Below are 25,047 nucleotides of genomic sequence, written 5' to 3'. Positions count from 1 at the left end.
GCACGCCAGACTCTAGATTCCGCTTTCTATTTTCTGGATGCCCACAGACATGCATATCTTACCTAGATGAGACAGTGCTCTGACACACACATGTTAATTTCCAGGAAGCAAACTTAAAAAGCCCCTTCTGCAGGTACATTCTTTCTTTTAAAAATGGGGTGTGGGGGGAGCTGGAGTGGGAGGGGGGGAATCACAGCTTTTTCCTCCTTTATTTATTTTCCCGGGAGCTTGCAAAACCCTCCAAAGTGCAAAGGCATGCGCCCACCGTGCAGGGGGAGAAGCAGCTCGCTCTCTCCCCCCGCCCTCCTCCGCCAGGGCGCCGGAACAATGCAGCAACATACATTTACCAACACCTGCTGGAGCCTATTAATATGCACGGGGACGTATTGATTTCCCCCCCTCCTCCCTTCCCCTGCCCTGCACACTGAGCAGGCTTTCATCTCCTCCTTTACCATCCATCAGGAACTCATTTCGCCGGCCCCCTCCCCCTCCCACCCCCAGTCCCCATTCAGCCGAGCCCCTCGCTCTGCAAGCCCAGGCTGACGAGCACACTTTGGAATGCACTTCATTAAAATTTAGCTGCCCGATTCCAACCTGCAATGCGGAGGAGGCAATACAAAGCGCGCGCCACACTTCCTCCAGCATCCCCTTCAAAAGCCCCATTGTTCGCCAGGCATCTGCTCCGGAGCCCTGCCTCTCCCTACCCACTGACCCCTGATTTTTCTGCTCTCCCCTCCCCCGCCCACCCTGCCCGGCCAAACGGGCCTGCCCGGTGAATTAAACCGCAGCCGCAGCCATCTGGCCCTCCCGGGCTGGCCCGCTTTCTCCCCGCCCCTCCTCCCCGGTCCACACACCACACACGGCATCTTCACCTCCATGGATGTTCCCACAACCCAAGCGCAAACCTGGGGCGCGGGGCGCCTCCCGCCGCCTGCCTGGCCCCAGGCTTCCTCCAGCGGCCGGGCGGGCGTTCGAGTCCAGGGGTGGGCTGGGGGCGTTGAGGAGGCGATCGGGGGCCACTTGTACTTGCCTGCAAACCCCAGCCCAATCGTCAAGATTAATCCTTCCCTTTGTGAGCCTGAAAGAGCCTCCCACCACGCTGGTCCTCAGCTCTGCAGCGGCTGTAAAGAGAGGCGGGGGTGTGTGGGGGGGGTGGGATCCGAACCCCTTCCTAGGCGAGCTGGGGGCGCCTCGGCCACCTGACCACAGAGCGATTTTGCGAGGGAAGAAGGCGCTGGCGGCAGGAGCAGCAGCTGACGGTGCGAGAAGCGAGAGAAGATGCCCAAGCTTGCGCCTTTTATATTACTGGCGACATTTCTAACACATGACAACAATTTCCATCTGTATTTAAGCCGGGAGTGTGAAAAAAGAGCATTACATCACAGAGCCCTGGTTCCTAGAGGCTGCCGGATAACTAGGCCAGGAAGATTAGGGCCGCACCTGCGGAGCGGGCGGGAGCCCAGCCAGGCGGGCACTGCCTCTCCCACCAGGCGGGTCAGGTCCCCGTGGCCCGCGCCTGCTGGTCCTGGGGGGAGCCCCGGGCCACGGAAAGGCGGGAAATGGGGCTGATCCGCTTGCAAACCGCAGGAGGCTGAGTAGATGGGTGAGTGAAGGCGAGGGGAAGGAAGGTGGGGGACTCTCGCCGCTAGGGATGCAACCCTGACTTCCCAAGAGCAAAGGGCACAAGGTTTCCAAGCACCTTCCGGGGGGACCCATGGCTGCCCGTGGGCCTCTTCCCCAAGTGGCGAGGGGACTGCAAAGACAATAACTCTCATGTTTAAAACAATAGCTTTCCTTGGAGGGAGAGGCTTAGAATATCAATTTGAAGGATCCACTTTCAAGGAACAGACACTTGAAGAATCAAGGGTAGAATCTGGTTCGGAATCAAGCGCCTTCCTCACCGCTTATCTCTGTGTCATTCAAACTCACTCTTTAAAACCCAGTGGTATTAGCTCTACTCTGTTTCTGATAACGCATCCCTCCTCTGCGCCTTCCGCCCTCCTTAGTGAGAAAACTTTGGAGGGACCCTTGGCTTTGCAGAGGCGAGCTCTCTTTGGCACCCTCAGTCCTTGGCGACCGATGCACCCACTCCTTGTCCTACAGCATTCTGCCCACAGACTATCAGGGAGAGAGTCAGGCCGCCGCCTGCCTTCCCCCACCCCAGGTGTGACTTAGCCACGTGCAACCTTTCTCCAAGGAGTCATTACTGCTATTTGGGCAGCAGGAGATGGCGGGGCTGGAGCATGTGCGGACATGAAGAATGACGAGAAAATAGGGAAGGGGGTGGGAGGAAGGAAGCAAGGGTCATTTCTCTTCCTGGAGTAGGTGGGGAGAAGAAGGATGATGTAGAACCTAGACCAAAAATGGGTGGATGACCAGACTTCCAGGGGTGGCAAGGCAGCTTTCTTTTTTTTTAATGAGTTTATTTATTCATGAGAGACAGAGAGAGAGGCAGAGACACAGGCAGGCACAGACACAGGCTCCCCACAGAGAGCCCTATGACTCGATCCCTGGACTCTCGGATCACACCCTGGGCGGATCACACCCTGGGCGGAAGGCAGACGCTCAACGGCTGAGCCACCCAGGGGCCCTATGGCAAGGCAGCCTTAAGGAGAGAGAGGAAAAGGTGATAAGGCAGCAGAAGCATTCAAATAACAACGCAAAATAGATCTTTCCCTCAAAGCATTCTCAGCTGGATTTCACAGCAGAGGAGAAAACAAAATCTGTTCCTTCACATTTGCTCCCCAGTAAACGTTTGGTTATTGTGCGCATGTATGTCTGACTGTCTGTTCCCCGCACAACCCACGGTGTGGAAGGACTGCGTTTCAGGTGCTCCTTGTCCCCCTTTCTGGTCACTCACAAGGGCCAAAAGACTCAACTCGGAAGTCAGACTCTCAGGTCTAGCGCTTTCCACTTTCCTGCTGTGTGACTGTGGGTAAGCTACTTGTCAACGCTGTGTGGTTTCTCCACGTCTAAAACGGAAGGACAAAAACTACCCACTTGTTGTGAGGCTAATAAATATACCAGGTGCCAGGCCCAGTTCACCATATGTAAAAGGGGCTCACCAACTGTCACCTATCCTGACTACCATTATTATTATTATGACTTTTTTTCCCCAAAGATTTTATTTATTTATTCATGAGAGACAGGGACAAAGGCAAAGGGAGAAGCAGGCTCCATGCAGGGAGCCCGATGTGGGAATCGATCCCGGGACCCCAGGATCACGCCCTGGGCCAAAGGCAGGCACTAAACCACTGAGCCACCCAGGGATCCCCTATTATTATGCCTTTATCTCTGTGTAAAGTGTCTCCACAAAATGAAAGCCTCCATCTTCCACTTCAGCTGGGACCTGCAAACTGGAACGGCTCCCAGGGCTTCAGTTAGCAGAACGCACAGAGCAGTGCCTGCCCCTGGACATCACACGACCGGTCAGAAAAGGTGAATGAGGGTGCCTGGGTGGCTCAGTCAGTTAAGCATCCCTTCAGCTCAGGTCATGATCCCGGGGTCCTGGGATCGAGCCCCACTTCTGGCACCCTGCTGTGCAGAGAGTCTGCTTCTCCCTCTCCCTCTTCCTGCCATTTGCCCTGCTTGTGCTTTCTGTCAGATAAGTAAATAAAATCTTTAAAACAAAGAAAAAGTGAATGAGATGCCTTGAAAGAAAAACAGATTCTCTTGCTTCGTTCTTGTTTCACATCTACTTCTAGGAACGTAAAAAAGCCTTGAGAGGGGACTGTGAAATATTAGCTTACGTTTTCAGTTTTAGAGAAACAATGAACTTTAGGGAACAGATTCTTTATCAACCGTGTACATAATATGTGTGAAACATTACATCATTTCCCCTCCTCATCATCATCAAAAAAGAGAAAAGGGAAAAAAGAAAAGCAGATTCTACATAAAACTTTCAAAAGCTGTTAGCCACAACCTCATGTGAAAAAAAATGGAATTTGTATTTTATTAGTTTTCCACAAGAAAATGATTGTGCGGTACAAATTAAACTGCTCTTTCACAAGGAAACTGCAGAGACTGCATCGAAGGAACAAGAAATACAAAAGGCATTCTCTTTATGAAAGAAAGAAAAGAACTTTTATTCACTAAGTATTCAAGGATATAGCTTTCCAATCTTCAATGGGGGAGAAAAATAGCCCTCATTTGGTTTGGAAATACCCCTTAACAATAACAAATTATTTTCAATCAGAGCTCCAAAGAGCAGGTTTCTCTCTATATAGATGAAGCACAAGGAGAAGATTCCATGAAAACCCACTTGGTTTTTATCTGAGTACACACTTGATCTAAAAAAATGAAGCCCTCTGAGCTTGTGTGGTCTCCAGCAGAAGCCAGAAAAGATGTTTCATTGCATTTCTTCTAAATTTTCTTTTGAGGGATGCCTGGATGGCTCACTGGTTTGAGCATCTGCCTTTGGCTCAGGTCATGATCCTGGGATCCTGGGATTGAGTCCTGCATTGGGCTCCCCGCAGGGAGCCTGCTTCTCCCACTGCCTATGTCTCTGCCTCTCCCTCTCTGTCTCTCATGAATAAATAAGTAAATAATCTAAAAAAAATAAAAAATTAAAAAATTCTCTTTTGTCACACACAACAAATTAAAACCCACAGGTCCTGGCTAGCAAGCCTTCCTTCATGGGCATGTGACTTCTAAACTTTCACATCAAGCTATTCAGTGTCTTAAGGGCACAGTTTAGAATGGCAATGAGGGGCAAACACTTCATTACTTGCAATTTTTAACAACTGAGAAGAGAGCCAATAATTTTCTTCACTGATTATATTCAAAGCAATCAGAGAAATGATTAGGAGTGGGAGAAATAAATGCCATGGAAAAGTGACCATGTGGGAGGGCATGGAAGGTTACAGTAAGGAGAGTGGGATCTGGGGCCAGACTAGCTGGGTTCAAAACCCACTTCTAGCTTTTCCTTGGTGTGAATCATTGGGTAATAGATTTTACCTTGCAATATCTCTACTTTCTCACTGTAAAATGGGAATAGAGAGTTCCTGACTTTTAGGATTGTTAGAAAGATTAAGTGAGTACTTACCAGGCAAGGCACAGAGGAAAGTGGTTAGTAAGTGTTGGCTGTGACCACCACATCAACCACTTCTAAAACTTAGGTGTGGATTTCCTCTAAAAAGCCTGCTCTGCCTATGTCTTCCCACAAATATCTACTGAGCACATACCAAGTACAGAACACTGCTGGATATCATAAAGAGGCATAATAATACATTTAAAGGGTTGAAAAAAGGTTTTATGGTTATTTTTTAATAGAAATGCCCTTCGGATAAAATTATATTGAACTGACATCACACAGGCCACATTCATTGAGTAAAATGCAATAAAAATTGAAATTGATAGAAAAAAGAAGGCAAAACTTAGCAACAATAATAATAATAAAATAAAATCTGTGGGAAGGGCCCAAATTCCTACACAAAAGAAAATTATAGCCTTCAATGCATTTATTAGAGAATAAGAGAGACAGAAAATAAGTGAATTATGCTTTCTACTCATGAAGCTATAGAAAAAAAATGAAATAAGCTAAAACTAAAAGAAAGGTAGGAAATTCAACAAATGGTGCTGGGACAATTATCCACATAAAAATAAACTGGATTGGAAACCTACTTGCTATCGTGTACAAAAATTAACTCAAATTGATTATAAACCTAAATTTAAAATCTAAAACTATGAAAGTCTTAGGAGAAAACATAGAAATGATACTGAAAGCACAAGCAACAAAAGAATAGATAAGTTATACTGTATCAAAATTTTAGGGATCCCTGGGTGGCGCAGCAGTTTAGCGCCTGCCTTTGGCCCAGGGTGAGATCCTGGAGTCCCAGGATCGAACCCCATGTCGGGCTCCCAGTGCATGGAGCCTGATTCTCCCTCTGCCTATGTCTCTGCCTCTCTCTCTCTGTGTGACTCATAAATAAATAAAAATTAAAAAAAAAAAAAAAACCAAAAAAAAACACAAAATTAAAAAAAAATTGTGATAAAAACAATACTAAAAAAACCAAAAAACAAAAAACAATACTAACCAGTAAAGGTTATAAATATTATAAATACTAACCATATTACCAAATGATAATCCACAAAATGGGAGAGAATATTTGTGAATCACATAACTGATAAAGGCTTATATCTATTGGACGCCTGGGTGACTCAACGGTTAACCGTCTACCTTCAGCTCAGGGCGTGATCCTGGAGCGCCGGGAACAAGTGCCACATTGGACTCCTTGCATGGATCCTGCTTCTCCCTCTGCCTATGTCTCTGCCTCTCTTTATCTGTGTCTCTCATGAATAAATAAATAAAATCTTAAAAAAAAAAAGGCTTGTATCTAGAATATAAAAAGAACCCCTTCACAATAAAAGCACAAATAATCCCATTCAAGATGGGCAAAAGACTTGAATAGACATTTCTCCAAAGACAGATGGACAATAAGCATTTGAGAAGATGTACACAATCGCTACCCATTTGTGAAATCCAAATCCAAACCAAAATAATATTCACTAGGGCAACGATCATTATAAAGTCAAGGACTAGTGAGGACCCAGCAGCAACTCTACTCCTAGGTGTATCACCAGGAGAATTGAAAAGATACGCCTACACAAAACCCTATACCTGAATGTTCCTCAAATTGTTATTCATAATAGGAAAAGGTTAGAAATAACCCAAATGTCCATCAACAAACAAATGAATCAACAAATGTGCTGTATTCATATAGCAGAATACTATTTGGCAATAAAAAAGAAATGAAGTATTGATAAGCATTAGGACATGAATGTACCTCGAAAGCATTATGCTAAGTTAAAGAAGCCAGACACAAAGTGCTATACACTGCATGATTCTACTGATGTGAAGTAACCAAAACAGGCAAATTCATAGATAGAAAGTAAATTACTGGGTACCTAGGGCTAAGGAAGTTTACACAAAGTGAGGCATCAGTGTTCAAAGGTGCAGGATTCCTTCTGGAGTGATAAAGACAGTCTAAAATTAGGTTGTGGTGACAGTTGTACAAACGTGAATATACTAAAAAACTGTGAATTGTTAAAAATGGGCTAACGTATGTGAATTATATTACCATAAAGTTGCTTTAAAAATGTAGAAAGAAGAAATAATGAAATTAAAGTAAAAATATAGATAGAAACCTGTAGGCAATAAAGAAAAAAGAAAATCAAGAGAAGAGATTGTTTCAATGAAAGGACTAATAAAATAGAAAAACCTTGGGGTGCCGGGTGGCTCAGTTGTTTAAATTTCCGACTTTTGGTTTGGGCTCAGGTTGAGATCTCAAGGTTATGAGATCAAGCCTCAAGTTTGACTCCACACTGGGCATGAAGTCTGCTTATGATTCTCTCTCTCCCTCTTCCTCTGCACTCTGCACTCCTGCCCCCTGTTCATGCTCTCTCTTTCTAAAAAAGAAAGAAGAAAGAAAGAAAGAAAGAAAGAAAGAAAGAAAGAAAGAAAGAAAGAAAGAAAGAAAGGAAAAGAAAAGAAGAAAGAAAGAAAGAAAGAAAAGAAAGAAAGAAGAAAGAAAGAAAGAAAGAAAGAAAGAAAGAAAGAAAGAAAGAAAGAAAGAAAGAAAATGAAAAGCCTCTGGCAAATATGAACACGTGGCAGAGAATTCACAGATACTCAACTTTAGAATAAAAAAAGGAGGCATTACAAATATACAAGAGATTTATTTTCATGCATGGGAGATGCATAAGAAAATACCATGTACAGTTTCATACCAGTTAATTTAAAAATCTGGAAAGAATGGATCATTTTCTAGGGTAATAAATTAAGGAAACTGCCTATGAAAACTACCTAAAGAAGTAGTAGGAATCCTGAGTAGAGCAATGATTGTAACTAAAATGAATTGAAGATAAAGGATTACCTCCTTCCTCCTTTTCCTAGTTCCTATGAAGAAAAAAGTCTCAGCCCAGGATATTTTATGGATGGATTTTACCAAGTCTTTAAGAAGAATGTGGCACCCTTTATGTTAATCTAAACATATATTCTCTCTCTACTACATACTATTGATTTTCTATGGGTTCATACATATTTATGAATGATTAGAGGAAGATCTCAGAGGAATATTTTTAAGCGATGATTTACGGATACCTTTGGGGAAGACAAAAGAAAACAGCATGAGCATAGGATGGTCAAAGAGGACAATGGAATTCATTGTAAGGCTTTTGTTTTTAACAAATGATTGATATGTATTGCTTACATAAGAGAAAAATTAATTTGACAATTATTTGGCATGAAAAACATCAGGTATTCACTAGAGACCTGTATTAAATTTTCTGTCTGGTTCACTGAAGCATGGAGGGTAGGTTAGAGGAAAGCAGTACTACCACCTAACAGCAGTGATCCTAATTGTAGGCTGAACCCTTAAGGTAGTCTCTCTCTCTCTCTTTCTCTTTCTCTCTCTCTCTCTCTTTTTTTTTTTTCTTAAGAGGGAGGAGGAAGGGAAGGGCATAAGTAAAGGGAGACAGAGAGTCTTAAGCAAGCTCTGTGCTCAATACAGAGCCAGACTCCAGGCTTGATCTCAGGACCCTGTGATCCTGACCTGAGCCGAAATCAAGAGTCAGATACTTAACTCTTAATTGACTGAGGCGCCCAGGTGCCCTGGAACTACAGACTCCTAAATGATGGACTCGAAAGCCTAAATATAAAGATAAAACACAAGTAACAAATAGAAATAGCCTTATAATTCTTATAATACCAAAACAACCTTAGCTCGAAGTTATCATCAATTATAAGGTATATCTTTGAATTAACAACAGCCCTTCAGGGGGGGAAAAAAAACTACCATATTAAATATGTATATTTATGTTCAACAATACCCAAATGCAGAGACATATTTAGATTCATATTTATACTTATCTAAGAATCAAGAAATAATGGTGTTATATGACCACAAGAGACCATGATAAAAATGAAAAACACTCTTCAAATTCAATGCACTTTAAGGTGCATTGTTTAGATTCCGCAGCAACGTTCTGCCCGGGAAATGATGTTTGGTTACACTGACATTAGTTTATAAAGATTATTGAAGAAATAACAAAAGATTTTTGGTTATTAAAGAAAATACTGTGTGTTAGGAAGGAAAACAAAAGTGCCTCAATATATTTGATGCTTTTGAAATTAACCAAGGGGCTAAATATAAGATCAACATGTAACAGAAGAATGATATCGCAGTTCCTACTGGTGATATTTCTTTGTGGCTTATCAAATATGACGATTTGCATATATCAGAGATGAATGATAAATTGCTTCTCTTTGGGTATATAAATCTCTTTGGGTATTTTCCTTATAATAACCCTTGACTTCTACCATTAAAAAAACAAAAACAAACCAAAAAACAGACCAGCTTGAGATGCTGTTTTCCAGCTGGATTTTAATTTTTTTTTTTAAAGATTTTATTTATTTATTCATGAGAGACAGAGACACAGACAGAGGGAGAAGCAGGCTCCATACTTGGAGCCAGATGTGGGACTCGATCCTGGGTCTCCAGGATCATGCCCTGGGCTGAAGGCAGGCGCCAAACCTCTGAGCCACCCAGACTGCCCGCTGGATTTTAATTTGAATTGCCATGGCAGTGTGAGGAATCTCCCCTTTATGAAGAAACAACTCTGATGACAATTCTCTGGCTTTTGTTAGTCAACTGGGGAACCAAAAAGCAAATGGGAAATAAATAGAATTCCTCTGACTGTAAATTTCAACAAGAAATGGAAATTCAGCACACATGGAACATTCTTACAGAGTCGCTTTTCTAGCATTACTTCTCTTCAAGGTGTGAAAGATGACCATCTTCTTGGATAAGACCCAAGTGAGCTTTTTTACAGGTTTTCCAAGAAAATGAAAAAAAGCAAGCTTCCAGCGGTTACGCCTAAAAATGGCTCATGCAATGAAAACATGCAATTTAAGAGAACTAATGAGAGAAAAAAAATGGTCTGCAATGGTACCATCAAAGACAGAAGTGCCAGGAACTTCAAACTCTTATTGCAAAAGAGGTGCTGTCAAAATCAACTCTATAAATTTGTATGACTTGATCTCTCTTCAAATGATCTGTTTTATGAGACCACATCTCTCTGTCCTGAAAACTGTGGCTTACAATGAACCTATGGGATCATCCTTTGTCTTTGACTTTCACTGGCTGCGGGACACAAATGAGGACTCCCAAGTATATTCATCCATGTGCATGATAGAACTTTTCACTACACTCATATACCAGCCAAATAAGCTGCTGAGTAAATCTGTCACAATGATTAAACAAAGGAGGCATGAAATACAGATCTGATACTTGCCAGGGAGTGTGATGTGAAAGGTAATGGTACTTCTTGGGGCCATGTACCACCATAGGGAGTGCTCATCTTCCTGCAGCTATACAAAGACTCAGTGATGGATAGCCCTAAAAGTGGCAATAAGGCAAAACTTGTAGGCCAACTAAAATCCATTCTGGGGTGCCTGTCCCACCTTTAGAGCATGCTGCAGGGCTTTTAGCAGATCACAGTTAATGAAGAGGAAAGAACAAATAAGTCTATGCTATGCACTTACCATTTGAATGTGCCCATCAGTGTGCCTTATGTTGGTCAATTATAATTGTCCAACACAGCCTAGATGGGGGGTTAGTTATACAACAGATATAGCTGAACTGTAATTACTCTCATAAATATCAAGCATTTTGGCGGTGGAGTTAGAGACAAATTGCAATAAAACCCATTTTTACCCACAACACAGTGATGAGGTCTAGCAAGTCCTACTGTGTGGCAGGGAGAACCCTTCCTCCTCCTCTGTACCATGCCACTCTGCTCACTATAGTTGTCATAGAAAGGGACACAGAGTGTGCATCTATACTCATCAGACACATGGATATACTTCCATAGCTGGACCACCTACTATGTGTGGGGCCTCCCTTGGTGCTATTTATGTATTATGTCACTTACCTCTTACCACAATTCTATGGGGATGATATTCATGTTCTAATTTTATAAACCAGGGGGATCCCTGGGTGGCTTAGCGGTTTAGAGCCTGCCTCTGGCCCAGGGCCTGATCCTGGAGACCAGGGATCGAGTCCCACATCAGGCCCCCTGCATGGAGCCTGTTTCTCCCTCTGCCTGTGTCTCTGCCTCTCTCTCTCTCTCTCTCTCTCTCTCTCTCTCTCTCTCTCTCGATCTCTCAGGAATAAATAAATAAAATCTTAAAAAAAATTTTTTTTAAATAATAATTTTATAAACCAGGAAACTGCAGGGAAGTAACTTATCCAAGATCATGAAGCCACAGAACACAGAGGCTAGGAGTCAAACCCAGTTCTCTATATACCCCCAAGCCTGTGTTTACACAGCAAGCAGAACACAGTGTCTTTCAGTGCCCTGAGAGCTGAAAGAGGTTGCCTCTCTGGCAGTTCTCTGGAAACCCAGGTTCTGGACAATGCCATTATGGATGCTTAGGGCAAGTTCCAGTGATGGCCCGTGACACTCTGATTTATTTTCCACCTGATTTCCATGTATTGCAGAGATACATTCAATCATGGTAATAAAACTCATTGTAATATGGTTTGGGCTTTCCAGTTCATCCCCAACATACAGGAATCCAGTGTCCAATTCATCCCCAACATACAGGAATCCAGTGTACAAATGGACATCCTACACTGGTTCTCCCAAAGCAGAGCATTCTTTGCACCTTTCTTATTTCCCTTTCATGCTATAGGTCACACTACTCCTCGACATGGACATTGTCTCTGCCCCCCTGAAGCAAGCTTTTCACTAGGGCTGGCAATATTATCTGTTAACAGAAGTGGCATATTCAGCATTTTCAGGATTCTCACCATCACCACCAGCACTATCACTATGACCACGATCCATTCCAGCACCCTTCACATGTGAAGTGCTTCCACAAGACTGAGGCTGTGCTAGGCTTCACAACAACTTTATAATATAAAGGAGGTTCAAGATACCTATTCTGCAAAATGGGGAAACAGTCTCCGAAAAGTAAACTGACAAGAGAGGAAGAAGAAATAAAAGATATACTCCCCACTAGTACCCAGGGCATATAGATTTCTATCATTGGGCCTATCTCTACGTTTTATCTTAACTCTCACCTTTTCAGAAACTCTCTTCTGGTTCTTATTTTTTCCTAGATGCAAGGACAAAATCCTTAGGAGAACAGATATGACCTCTAGTTTTCCTTTGTAAAAGATGAGTCACTTCGGCCTACTGTGTATTATACACATGGCCACCGTTTTTCTTTTTGTACTACAAGTATAAAAAAGAGAAGAGGACACAGGAAAAGTGAAGGAAGAAAAAATATTAGAATATCTTAATGGGCTAGTCATGATAAAGAGAATTGACAGGACACCCCCACACACACCCCATTTAGATACTAGTCACTCATGCCCCCTCTGTGCTTGGAACTATATGCTTAGTGATTAACATACATTTCCTTCTGTCATGCTCACCACAACCTATAAAGAGGTATTACTGGCTCCGTCCTATAGAGGAAGCTTAGAAAGGTCAGGCAACCTATCCAAGCACAGCTAATAAGCAGCTGAGTTGGATTTTTAAAACCCAGCTCTTTCTACGAATCAGCAAGAAAAAGACAAACAACCCAATTAAAAAGAAAAATGGTAAAATACTTGAGTAGGAACTTCACAAAAAAGGATATCCTACTAGACAGCATGCATTTGAAAAGGTGCTCAGTATTATTCTACATCAGGAAAATGCAAATTAGAATCACAATGACATAGTGATGCACATCCACCAGGACCAGGAAAAATCAAGAAGACTAACAATAGTAAATGTTGGCGAGGATGAGGAGCAATTGGAACCCTCACACATGTGGAATGCAAATTGATACAAACACTTTGGAAACTATTTGGCAATATCTGTTGCAGCTCAACATATGCCTACATCCTGATCCAGCAATTTCATTCCTAGGTGGGAATTGAGTACATATGTCCACTGGTGTAAGAATGTTCCCACAGCAGTAGCTAAAAACTGGAGACAATTCAAATTCACAGAAGAATGGATAAATAGAGCAGGGTATATTCATACAATGCAAGACTACACAGCAATAAAAAAAAATCGAAGTGCAGACAATATGGATGAATCTCACAGAAGTAATGCTAGCAAAAAGAATAAGAACAAAAGAATACATGTTGTATGATTCCATTTACATGATGTTCAAGAGCAGGTAAAATTAATCTGGGGTAATAAATCAGAATTACAATTACCTTTGGGAGGGAGGACGAGTATTCAATGGGAGGCACCAGGAGGGAGCCTGGTGGAATGCTTAATGGGTTCTATATATTGTTTTGGGTAATGGTTACATGGATGCGTGTGTGTGTGTGTGCAGGTGGGTGCATGTCTGTGTGTGTACAGGTGGGTGCACGTGTGTGTGTACAGGTGGGTGCACGTCTGTGTGTGTGTGTGTTTCTGCACAAAATCATCAAGCTTAGTTAATTAAGCGTCTGCCTTCAGCTCAGGTCATGATCCGGGGTCCTGGAATTAAGCCCTGCATCAGGCTTTTTGCTCTGTGGGCAGTGTGCCTTTCCCTCCCTTTCCCTCTGCCTACTGTTCCCCCGCTTGTGCTGTCAAATAAATAAATAAAATCTTCAAAAAAAAAAAACCCATCAAGCTATACACTTAAAGTTTATATCACATTGTATGTATTTTTATTTTATTTACTTATTTTTTTAGAGTTGGGGGAGGAGCAGGGGGGAGAGTGAGAATCCCAAGTAGGCTCCATGACAGCACAGAGCCTGACACAGGGCTTAATCTCACAACCTCGAGATGGTGACCTGAGCTGAAACAAAGAGTCAGACCCTTACCTAACCGAGCCACTCAGGCACCCCTTAATATTTTTTTTTTAAAAAGGTCTCTGATAGAACCCAAATATGCTGCTTGTAATAACTGTCAAAACTGTCATGCCGTAATGCCAGCATCTAAACGAGTGGAAGAAATGGATCTGTTTGTGGTGGAAAAAAAGGACATGGAAGGTGGGAAGGAAACAAAGAACAGAGGGAGGGAGAGAGAAGGTTTATAGGCTATGCCAGGCCAGGCTGCTACAGCGTGTAATAAGAATTCAAAACAAAACAGCAAGTATTAAATCGACAAGTTATTTTTTTCAACTACTCAATATTAGCAATATGATATTTTTTAGTTATATCTGATAGTTTGTTTCTCAATGTTTAGATGATCCACATCTACAGTGACCTGAGAAGGTACAAAATCCCTCAACAGGCCTCCCAACTACAATGGGTTTGCATGGAGTGCCCAACTCCAGCACAATAAAGGAGGCTGAGGCCCACCTCTCCACAGGTGGCCTATGGGGGGACTAGGCCAGGCAGCAAACATGAAACTCAGTCAAATCTCTATTGGCTACAAACAGTTCTATCTACTAGGAGGAAACACGTGAGATTCCTGGAATTAGCTATAACCCTCCAAGCAATATTGCCATAATTTAGGCTGAATTTCCCTCCACTTGGTAGTTTATATGATGTCTCATTTTCGAGTTATATTATACATTTAAAGAGTATTTTATCTATAGCTCAGGCAACATTTTTTTCTAAAATGCCATTGAGAAAGATGTGGTGTGGCCCCTCCCCCAACAGAATCACTAGTTAAGGGAAATTGAGACTACAAAACCATTGAGAGATGGAAAGAAGAAACCTGCATCCCTCAAATCAATTAATGGTGCAAACTAGCTCCTAATAATCCTGTAAGATATGTTTGTAATGATCTCATCTCATGAGATGGGAAATGAGAAAAATGTCAAGTTCATTTAAGCATAACAACTACACTGATTTTACTTCTAGTGTAACCAAATTTTGTCTCACTTTTCAAAGCAAAACACTTAAGACAATAACAAGGCCTCACTTCTAGTAGGCAGGTCATGAGGGTAGAGAAGCCCCAACCAGAGATATGGCAACCTCAGAAGAAATGGTCCAAAGAATAAAGAGTTTTCCTCTGAACGACTGAAGCTGAAGAGAAACACAATGAGAAGGCTGTACCCTGATAAAACTGAGGTTCTGGTAGGACTCATCTTGTTTGCTTAGATAGTCCCTGTATGAAGTCACTTACTCTGCTTAGACTTTTTCCAATAACAAACAATAGGAAGCTGTATCTGAAACAGCCAAGCCTTCATCCAAAGGCATCATCGCTTATCCTTCCATACCTATCAAAGTTGCCAAGGAATGGAAAAGCTAAATCATTTGCCCTAAGCCTCCATGAGGGGCCTCGAATCTAGACTTTTGTTCTCTTCAAATAAAGTTATGTCTATAGTTGTAAAGATACACTAAAAGGAATGAAAGATATTTAAATATAGTGTTTATTACCATACTACACTGTCCTTAGTGTACCTGGAGTTAGTATTTTATGCATCTTGCAATTAGTGAATAGCACAATTATACCACATTGCTATGTGGATGTTAAAAGCATTAATTAAGTACAAACATTAAAACCATGTCCTAACTTTTGCTGGAGTATTGTTTTTTGTTGGTGGTGGTATTGTTTTCAAATATTTTAGAAGTCAAAAATATACATGGTCTCTCAATCCTTAAGAGGTTCTAAAGAGGGATGCCTGGGTGGCTCACTGGTTGAGCATCTGCCTTTGGCTCAGGGCATGATCCTGGACTCCCAGGATCGAGTCCCACAACAGGCTCCCTGCATGGAGTCTGCTTATCCCTCTGCCTCTGCCTCTCTCTCTCTCTCTCTCTCTCTCTCATGAATAAATAAATAGAATCTTAAAAAAAAAAAAAGAGGTTCTAAGGAGCAAGCACTGTCCAAAAAAGACCACATTACCTTGGGACTGGGCTTGGGAGATTAGGGTGGTTAATGTGTCTATTTTGTTCCTAATAAACAGATTCTTTTTTATTTTTTATTTATTTATTTATGTTTTTTTATGATAGTCACAGAGGGAGAGAGAGAGGCAGAGACACAGGCAGAGGGAGAAGCAGGCTCCATGCACCGGGAGCCTGATGTGGGATTCGATCCCGGGTCTCCAGGATCGCGCCCCGGGCCAAAGGCAGGCGCCAAACCGCTGTGCCACCCAGGGATCCCCAGATTCTTTTTTAAATGAGGAATTAGAGAAGCCCCAGTGGCTCAGCGGTTTAGCACCTGCCTTCAGCCCAGAGTGTGATCCTGGAGACCCGGGATCAAGTCCCACGTCAGGCTCCCTGCATGGAGCCTGCTTCTCCCTCTGCCTGTGTCTCTGCCTCTCTCTCTCAATCTCTCTCTCTCTCTGTCTCTAATAAATAAATAAAATATTTTAAAACTGAGGAATTAAGCTTAGAGATGTTAAGTAGAGTCACTTGACCACAGTCACACAAGTAGATGCTTCCTGATTCTCCCTGGAAAAAAGGATGCTCTGCTTTTTCTTCTGCTTCTCCCTTCGTATTTACCTCAGTTCCTCATCACACCCACTCATTGGTGTCCTGGTGTCCATTCTTCCATGTCCTATTGTCCTAGGCTTACTAAACCAAGGCATTTACCTTATTCTATTACAGCTGCCTCTTGTTTGTCTTCCCCACTATACTATAAACACTCTTAGAACAGGAAATGTAACCAGTTTACTCCTAACTGCTGAACACCTAACAATGTGACCTGCTCACGATGGCATTCGATACATGTTTGTTGAATGGACAGAGAAGTGAAGTAAGTGGAGGTTGGTTGGTTGAGTAGATGGATCACTGGATTGATGGAAGGGAAAATAAAAGAAATAATAGCTACTATCCAATAAGATCCAATTCTAATACTGTCTCCATCCTTCAATCAGCTGAATTAAAAATGAAGAGATTGTGTAACTGGATTGGATTAGGTTTCTGGCATTAAAGTATCCAGTGGATATTTTCCTCACTGGAGTAACCATATTTGCAAAGCATGGTTGGGACATGTACCTCCCAGATGAATGGCAATTTGATCTTTCAGGCTTTATGTCTCCCTGAGTATCTACTACTGGTACTTAGCCAGTGCATAAATCACGTAGGCAGAGTGCTTCCCACCACTGAGGGCCCCATTCACATAGATTGCAAACTGAATAGTGCCCCCCTGGAATCAATATAATGGGGTGCTTTTTATTTGCTTTTTTTTAAGATTTTATTTATTCATGAGAGACACAGAGAGAGAGAGGCAGAGACATAGGCAGAGGGATAAGCAGGTTCCCTGCAGGGGGCCTGATGTGGGACTCAATCCCAGGACTGCAGGATCACGATCTGAGCCAAAGGCAGATGTTCAACCACTGAGCCACCCAGGCACCCTAATGTGGCGCTTTGATGGGATCCCACCTCACCAAGAAAAGGAATATGCTTAATTACTGATTCTCTCCTCTTATTTTTTTTAAATTTTATTTATTTATTTATGAGAGACTCAGAGAGAGAGAGAGAGAGAGAGGCAGAGACATAGGCAGAGGGAGAAGCAGGCTCCATGCAGGAAGCCCAATGTGGGCCTCAATCCTGAGACTCTGGGATCACGCCCTGAGCCAAAGGCAGACACTCAACCGCTGAGCCACCCAGGCATCCCCCTCTATTTTTTTGAAAACATTCTGTAGTGCTATAAGTAACAGGCAATATAAGCCACTGGTTAGGAGTGAAACTTCTAGAAAAACACAGCACAGCTTTACCACCTATTAGCTGTGACATCTTGAGAAGTTATTTCACTTTGAAGAAAGAATAACACCTCACCCATGGCAAGAGTTCAATATATGCCCATAATAATAATAATTTTATTATACTTTTGTATTGATCCAGAATCTCATTAGCAGGTATTTAGAATCCATTTAAAATAATTTTCTAAATATGCTCAGTGGGTGTATATGTATCTAAGCATGTAGATGTACACATACATAGTCTGAGCAAAGAAAACATGATGATTGCTAGTGGGACTTGGAGTATTCATCTTCACAGCCTGGGTTCCAGTCTCTTCACAAATGGAAGGCAAGACACTTAATCTTAGTAAGCCTCAGTTTTCTCATCTGTAAAGAAAATTGGGGTGCCTGGGTGGCTCAGTCAGGTAAGTATCAGACAATTGATTTTGACTCAGGTCATGATCTCTGGATCATGGGATCCAGCGTCACAAACGGCTCTGTGCCAGGCATCGAGCCTCCTTAAGATTCGCTCTCTCTCCTTCTGCCACTTTCCCCACCCACCCCCACCGTCCTCCTGCATGCATACACAATCTCTTTCTCTCTCCCTCAAAAAAAAAAAAAAAAAAAAAAAATCTGTAAAGGAGAATAATAGTAGTACATCCTTCCTAGGATCTCACAAAGATTAAATGAGAAACTATAAAGAAAGCACATAGCATATACTTGGCATTCCAGAAGTGTTAAATTTTTGTCTTAATACATATGCGCACAATGTCTTCCAGGTTAGTCTCTATATACTGCAATACACAAGGTCTAACAAAGTACTAACAGATTCTCAATTCGGGGGTAAAAACACTGACATTTATAAGGAGAAAAAAAAACCCAAAACATAACATTCATATATAATCAGTTCCTTTTTCCCAACTATATTGGTTGCTTTTTTAACTTCTTGAGGGCCATGGGTCTATTTTAAAAATATTTGATTTGGGAATTATTTCAAATTTAAAGAAAGTTACAAGAATAAGAATAATACAAAGAACACTGTATACCCTTTACTCAGTCTATTATTAATATTTAAACCCACTGGCTTGTCATCTGTTCTTTCTCCCTTTCTCCCAACACATAATATATTTTTAATAGTTTTAAATGTTGTGTACCCATTTGAGATTAAGGTACATTCACTATGGCCCCCTACCCCTAAATACGTTAGAGTGTACTTCCTAAAAATAGGCACATATAATTTATTAATTTTATTTTATTTATTTTTTAAAAGATTTATTTATTTATTCATAATAGACATAGAGAGAGAGAGAGAGAGGCAGAGACACAGGCAGAGGGAGAAGCAGGCTCCATGCAAGGATGTGGGACTCGATCCGGGGTCTCCAGGATTGTGCCCCGGGCCAAAGGCAGGCACCAAACCGCTGAGCCATCCAGGGATCCCCAATTTATTAATTTTAAATACAAGAGGAAAATACGTCCCTGAGCAGTTAATAAGTCTAGTTTATTCATATTATGGTTGAAATAATACAAGTGACATTTTCTTGTTTAAATTTAAGGTCATCATTTTGGGTAGGTCATTTAGATAAGCCCATCAGGGCATAACTGGTTAAGTATCCTCACTTGGACCTTGGCGTAAATGCACATAATCCATTACAGAAGCTGGAATATTTATTTGTACATATTTTTACTAACATGTCTGATACAAGGAGGTTTCTTTAAAAATATATGTACTTCATTCTCTTGACCCATGATTCTTGGGAAGCGTAAATTTGATAAAACCTTCTCTTAAAATAATAAATGGCAAAAATAATGTGAAAACTTCCATGTCCCTACATAAATTGCTGTGGAAATTGCTTTATAATTGCAACACATCTTGATGAAAAATCTCAGCCAGAATTATAAAGCAATTAAATAAATTAACATGTCTGCCAAATAGATATATTAGTATCCTACACCCAGCCAAGGACTAATCCATATGGTATTAAGAGAAGACTCTTTCAAATCCAATAGGTTAATTTAAAATGTGGTTTTTAAGGTGATGCACCCAGAAAATAAACCAAGAACTTGGACTCTTGGGAGCAGTTGGAACTGGAATGAATCTGGGTTCTATCATTATTAAACTGCATCCTTGAATGCTTGAGTCACTTACCTAAGCTCTCCACACCTCAACTGCCACACTCACAATACAAAGATGAAAACATCATACTTGTCAGGGTTTGGAGAGGGCTAAAAGAAACAATACTTGTAAATCACTGAGCACAGTGACTGGTACGTATAGTAACACTGGATTAATGATAGAGGTTATTAATAAGCAGTAAGGCTGGCCTAACATATTTTCATAAGAAGATTATCAATAATATCAACTCTAATTAAACTTAAATCTAAACTCCTGCGGTTTTCCTTTTTCCTACACCCTTGAGAACTTTACAACAAAGAACATGAGTCATGCCATGTTTATATGAGGCTATTAATGAACATGTATAAATCAAGTGCAGTGTGAGGAGCCTTTAAGTTTGTAGTTTCTCTTTCCTTTGTTTCATCCAATAGGACTCCATCCACATGGCAAATATACAATGGTGATTAGGGTTAACAACACATAATAAGAAATACAGAGAAAAAAAACACTGGGGAATTAGCTGATGTTGGGAATGTGCAGAGAATGCTGTTTCAAGCATGCCTATTATTGGCTAAATCATCCAATTATTAATCTTCAGTATGTTTTTGTCTAGCATTCAGTGTTGGGTTGTTACTCAACCAATGTCAGAAAATCTTTTTTTTTTTTAAGATTTTATTTATTTATTCATGAGAGACACAGAGAGAGAGGCAGAGACACAGGCAGAGGGAGAAGCAGGCTCCATGCAGGGAGCCCGATGTGGGACTCGATCCCGGGTCTCCAGGATCACGCCCTAGGCTGCAGGCAGCGCTAAACCGCTGCGCCACTGGGGCTGCCCAATCTTTTTTTTTTTTTTTTTTTTTTTTTAAGATTTTAAGTACTCTTTATGCCCAGTGTGGAGCTCAAACTTACAATCCCAAGATCAAGAGCTACATGCTCTATTGACTGAACCAGCTAGGCACCCCTGGAAATTTATTTTTGAAAACTTAGCTTGTGTTCTCGAAAAGAATTCCATAAGTTATTACAATCGTTTAAAAAGATAATCATATAAACAAGGCCCAAAGCTTAATAAGAACCTGCAAAGAGGCCAGCTCAGGTGGCTCAGTGGTTTAGAGGCGCTTTCATCCCAGGGCGTGATCCTGGAGTCCCAGGATCCAGGGACTCGGGCTCCCTGCAATGGAGCCTGCTTCTCCCTCTGCCTCTGTGTGTGTGTGTGTGTGTGTGTGTGTGTGTGTGTGTGTGTGTGTCCTCATGAATAAATAAATAAAATCTTAAAAATAAAAAAGAAACTGCAAAGAAAAAAGGGAGAATGCTGGACTGGACAAGTCATGATGTTAAAAATGAGAAGGAGGGATCCCTGGGTGGTGCAGCAGTTTGGCGCCTGCCTTTGGCCCAGGGCACAATCCTGGAGACCCGGGATCGAGTCCCATGTCAGGCTCCCGGTGCATGGAGCCTGCTTCTCCCTCTGCCTGTGTCTCTGCCTCTCTCTCTCTCTGACTATCATGAATAAAAAAAAAAAAAAATTTAAAAAATAAAAAATAATAAAAATGAGAAGGAAAGGGTATGAGAGAAAGAAGCTTGTCCCCAACAGAGGATTTCTGGCGGACCTCTGAAGTGTCATAGACACTGCTGGGTGTTCAGGTACTTCTTATAAATACCAAAAAAGGTAGTGAGAGGGGTGCCTGGGTGGCTCAGTCGGTTAAAGTATCTGCTTCAGCTCAGGTCATGATCCCAAAGTCCTGGGATTGAACCCCACATTAGGCTTCCTGCTCAGCAGAGAGCCTGCTGCTTCTTTTCCCTCTCCCTCTGCCATTCCCCCTGCTTGTGCTCCTTCTCTGTCATATAAATAAATAAAAATCTTTAAAAAAAAAAAAAAAGCGAGAAAGTGGAGCTCCAGAAAGCCTGGGTAATCTGCCCAGGTTGACAAAAGTGTTAAGTGGTAGAGCCTGCCAGCCTCTCCAGGCCACCACTCCAGCAAGCCCCTCATACCTGAATGTTCTAACCCCGAGGAGAAGAGAACTGTCCTATTCATGAATGACCAGGTCCTTCTCATGAATTTGCTGATGGAACAGCTCTCCTCTCCTGTGGTAAGGAGAAGCAGAATAGATGCCACACTAGTGGTTTCAATGCTCCTTGAGGGGCACTCCAGGAATGAGAAGTGGTGTTTTGTTTTGGGTTGTCACAAACCTGTGGTGTGCACCTGGCTTTTATCAGACAGGTGTTATCAAAGTAACAAAGAACATATCCACTTCCCTCACAGCCCTTCAACTCCCCACCAGACATTCATGTTGATGAAAATTTGTTTATAATTACCTGAACCTAGATTCTTTTTTTTTTTGAATCTAGATTCTAACTCCAAATTACATCTAAACAAAAGTATGTTTTCTAGTCCCATTCTCTTTTTAATTTGCCATAGCGCTCTTTGCCTAGACTATAGCATTACTTTGTTAAATACAAATCCTATCCCAGCTTATACTTGGTAGAATTGAACTATATATGAGAAGTGATACAGCAGCAAGCACAGGGGATAGGTCCCTTGATACAATCTTGTGTTTAAAGTGTTTTCTGTGCATAGAACACTGTGTTAACCACTATAAAAAGTACAAAAACACATCAAAAGCATAAGAATCTAACCCTACTCATGAACCGGCTTTGTCTGGTCTGCTTTGCCAGACTTCCCATTTTATAGGCTATTTCTAGCAGCACTACATTTTAAAGTCACCTGCTAAAAGATACATAATATGGAAGATAAAGGACCCTATGCCACAATATGAATGATTCACTTCTTCATTCCTATTCTTGGCTTCTTTGAGGACAACCCAATAGTTAATCAATGTAGAACAAATAAGTTTTTTTTTTTACTTTAAGTTTTATTAAATGTGGTTGATTTTTTTAAAGCAAGCTCTATACCCAACAGGAAACTTAAACTCACGACCCCTCATGAATTCTCATAACTTATAAGATCAAGAGTCCTACATTCCACTGACTGAGCCGGCCTGGCACAAGTAAGTTGGTGTTTAAAAAAAAGATTTATTTACTGTTTTAGAGAGAGAGAGAGAGAGAGAGAGACCATGGGAGCAGGGGGCAGAGGGAAAGGAAGAGAGAATCTCAGCAGACTCCCTCTGCTGAGCACAGAGCCTGACACAGGGCTTGATCTCACACCACCGAAATCATGACCTGCGCTGAAACCAAGGTCATGGTTGGCTCAACTGACTGAGCCAACTAGGTATCCCTGGAACAAATTAGTTTTGACAGAGGTGGAAGGAAAGGTCAAGTGGAGGCTGTACCAGGATAGTCAATGAGTGGGAGGGGTCCCCAGACTGCAGACTAGCTGGGAATACATGGGAAAATACAATACCAATGAGTAAAAGGTAAGGAAGGGGGAAAGACTTGATAAGTGATGGAGAAGAGATGATGGCAGATACTGATTGTATACAGCCAGCAAACCTTTGCAAACAAATAGAAAAGAGGCAAGTTTTACCAGTCCAATGGGCTTGAGTTCAGATGACTACATTCTGTGTGTCCTCAATGAGGCCAGCATGAGAGACAACACATACACGAGCATCACAGCAGAGCACCTTATACACAGCAGGAGTCCACAAACAAGAGAGCTGCTATGGGTGTTAGTTACCAGCCACATTTCCACAAGAGATCAGGCTTAGTAAAGCCTGAAACAATCCTTTTTTATTTGAGACAGCACTTACTTTGGTTATAGGACAAGGGCAATAACCACGGTGAGAAAGTTTCCCGTGACTCTTACCTGAACAGTCTCGGGGATGCTTCCAAAACTATCTGGCTCATGAATTATGACCTGAAGCATTCCACTTGTGTCAAACAAAACCTGAACACAGAGATGCACATTCCAGGAGAGAAGGAATTCTTCAACACTCAGATCTTTGTCCTGGCTTCTTGCGGATAAATTGGTCTAGTTAATATCATCAGCTTAAATTGCAGAATGGTGGGGCACCCCGGGGGGTCAGCCATTTAGCACCGCCTTCGGCCCAGGATCGAGTCCTGGAGACCCGGGATCGAATCCCACGTCATGCTCCCTGCATGGAGCCTGCTTCTCTCTCTGCCTGTGTCTCTGCCTCTCTCTCTCTCTCTCTCTCTCTCTCTCTCTCTGTCTCTCATGAATAAATAAATAAAATCTTTTTAAAAAATTGCAGAATGGTTTGATTCTGGGCAAGAAGTAATGCAGATGGCTGTGCTTAAGAGACACTCATAGGTTCAAAGAATCTATGATGTCGCAGTCTCATTCGAGATAACAACGATGCCAACTGTTAACAGATGCTAAGGTGCCTGTTTAAATATGGCACCTCTACAAAGAAAGACCGGGGTCACCTATGTTTACCACATCAAATTTAAAGTGTCTTATAGATCAAACAGTTTTAATCTCTTTGTAAACTTCTTTAAGTCACTGATCAATGCCTCTTACACAAGATACAATGGTTTTGGTATCAGTGAGAGCCTTGATCAACAGTGTTAAGGTACAGGGGCACCTGGATGGCTCACAGTCAGTTTGAGCATCTGACTCTTGATTTTGGCTCAGGCCATGATCTCAAGGTCCTGGGATCAGGCTCCATGCTCAGCAGAGAATCTGCTTGACATTCTGTCTCCCTCGCCCTCTGCCCCTCCCGGAGATTTCTCTCTCTCTCTTTCTCTCTCTCTCTTTCTCTCAAAAGTAAATAATAAATCTTTCTTTAAAAAATACACAAAGTGTTAAAGTACAGAACAAAACTATTTCAGGACATCTGGGTGGCTCGGTGGTTGAGCATCTGCCTTTGGCTCAGGGTGTGATCCCGGGGTCCTGGGATTGAGTCCCATGTCAGGCTCCTGCATGGAGCCTGCTTCTCCCTCTGCCTGTGTCTCTGCCTCTCTCTCTCTGTGAGTCTCTCATGAATAAATAAATAAAATCTTCAAACCCCCCCCCCAAAACAAAACAAAACAAAACTATCTCATTCCTCTTTCAGATGACCTTTGCTTGAAAAGAAAGATGAATCCCTTATGATTGAACCCAGAAAAGGGAGACAGAATGGAAGGGGTAGTGTTCAGCATTCCACGGAACCAGTACTACTGGATGAGTTGTATCTCGCTTTGACAGCAGCAGTATAGTAAATGACAAGCCCTGTCAGGTAACACATTTATCTTCACTGGAAAAGCGGCTATGCCAAAGCAAGAATCTCAGATGTTGTCACATCAGCCAGGACAAGAAGTCATAAAGCAGAAGGCTATCAATGCGGGAGGGACAGTGTTATCTAGACTGTAATTAGGAGGAGCTGAGAATGGGTACTCCAGCTCCAAGCGCGTAGGAGCCTTGACTCTTTCCTCTGGGTCTGGATTACCAGCCAAGTAATCATTGGAGTCCTTATCA

The 25,047-nt window shown here is 42.0% G+C and overlaps 1 protein-coding gene across 23 annotated transcripts in view; it reads right to left on the bottom strand.

The window, feature by feature from the left end:
* MAGI1 (membrane associated guanylate kinase, WW and PDZ domain containing 1) overlaps nucleotides 1–25,047 on the bottom strand; it is a 636,912-nt gene that overhangs the window by 219,090 nt on the left and 392,775 nt on the right. Inside the window, exon 1 of one of the 23 annotated variants that reach the window (XM_072720511.1) lies at nucleotides 1,031–1,322. The exons of 20 other annotated variants lie outside the window; for them this stretch is intronic. The gene's annotated coding sequence lies outside the window, so the exon portion shown is untranslated. Of the gene's footprint in view, nucleotides 1–905; nucleotides 1,323–25,047 lie in introns of those variants that run through there. 2 more of the 23 variants (XM_072720508.1, XM_072720509.1) reach the window with 2 other exon arrangements.

This window comes from Vulpes vulpes, chromosome 9 (genome assembly GCF_048418805.1).
Source record: "Vulpes vulpes isolate BD-2025 chromosome 9, VulVul3, whole genome shotgun sequence".
Taxonomy (NCBI): Eukaryota; Metazoa; Chordata; class Mammalia; order Carnivora; family Canidae; genus Vulpes; species Vulpes vulpes.
Note: the sequence above shows the minus strand (reverse complement) of the source record. Positions and strands in the feature narration are given on the sequence as shown.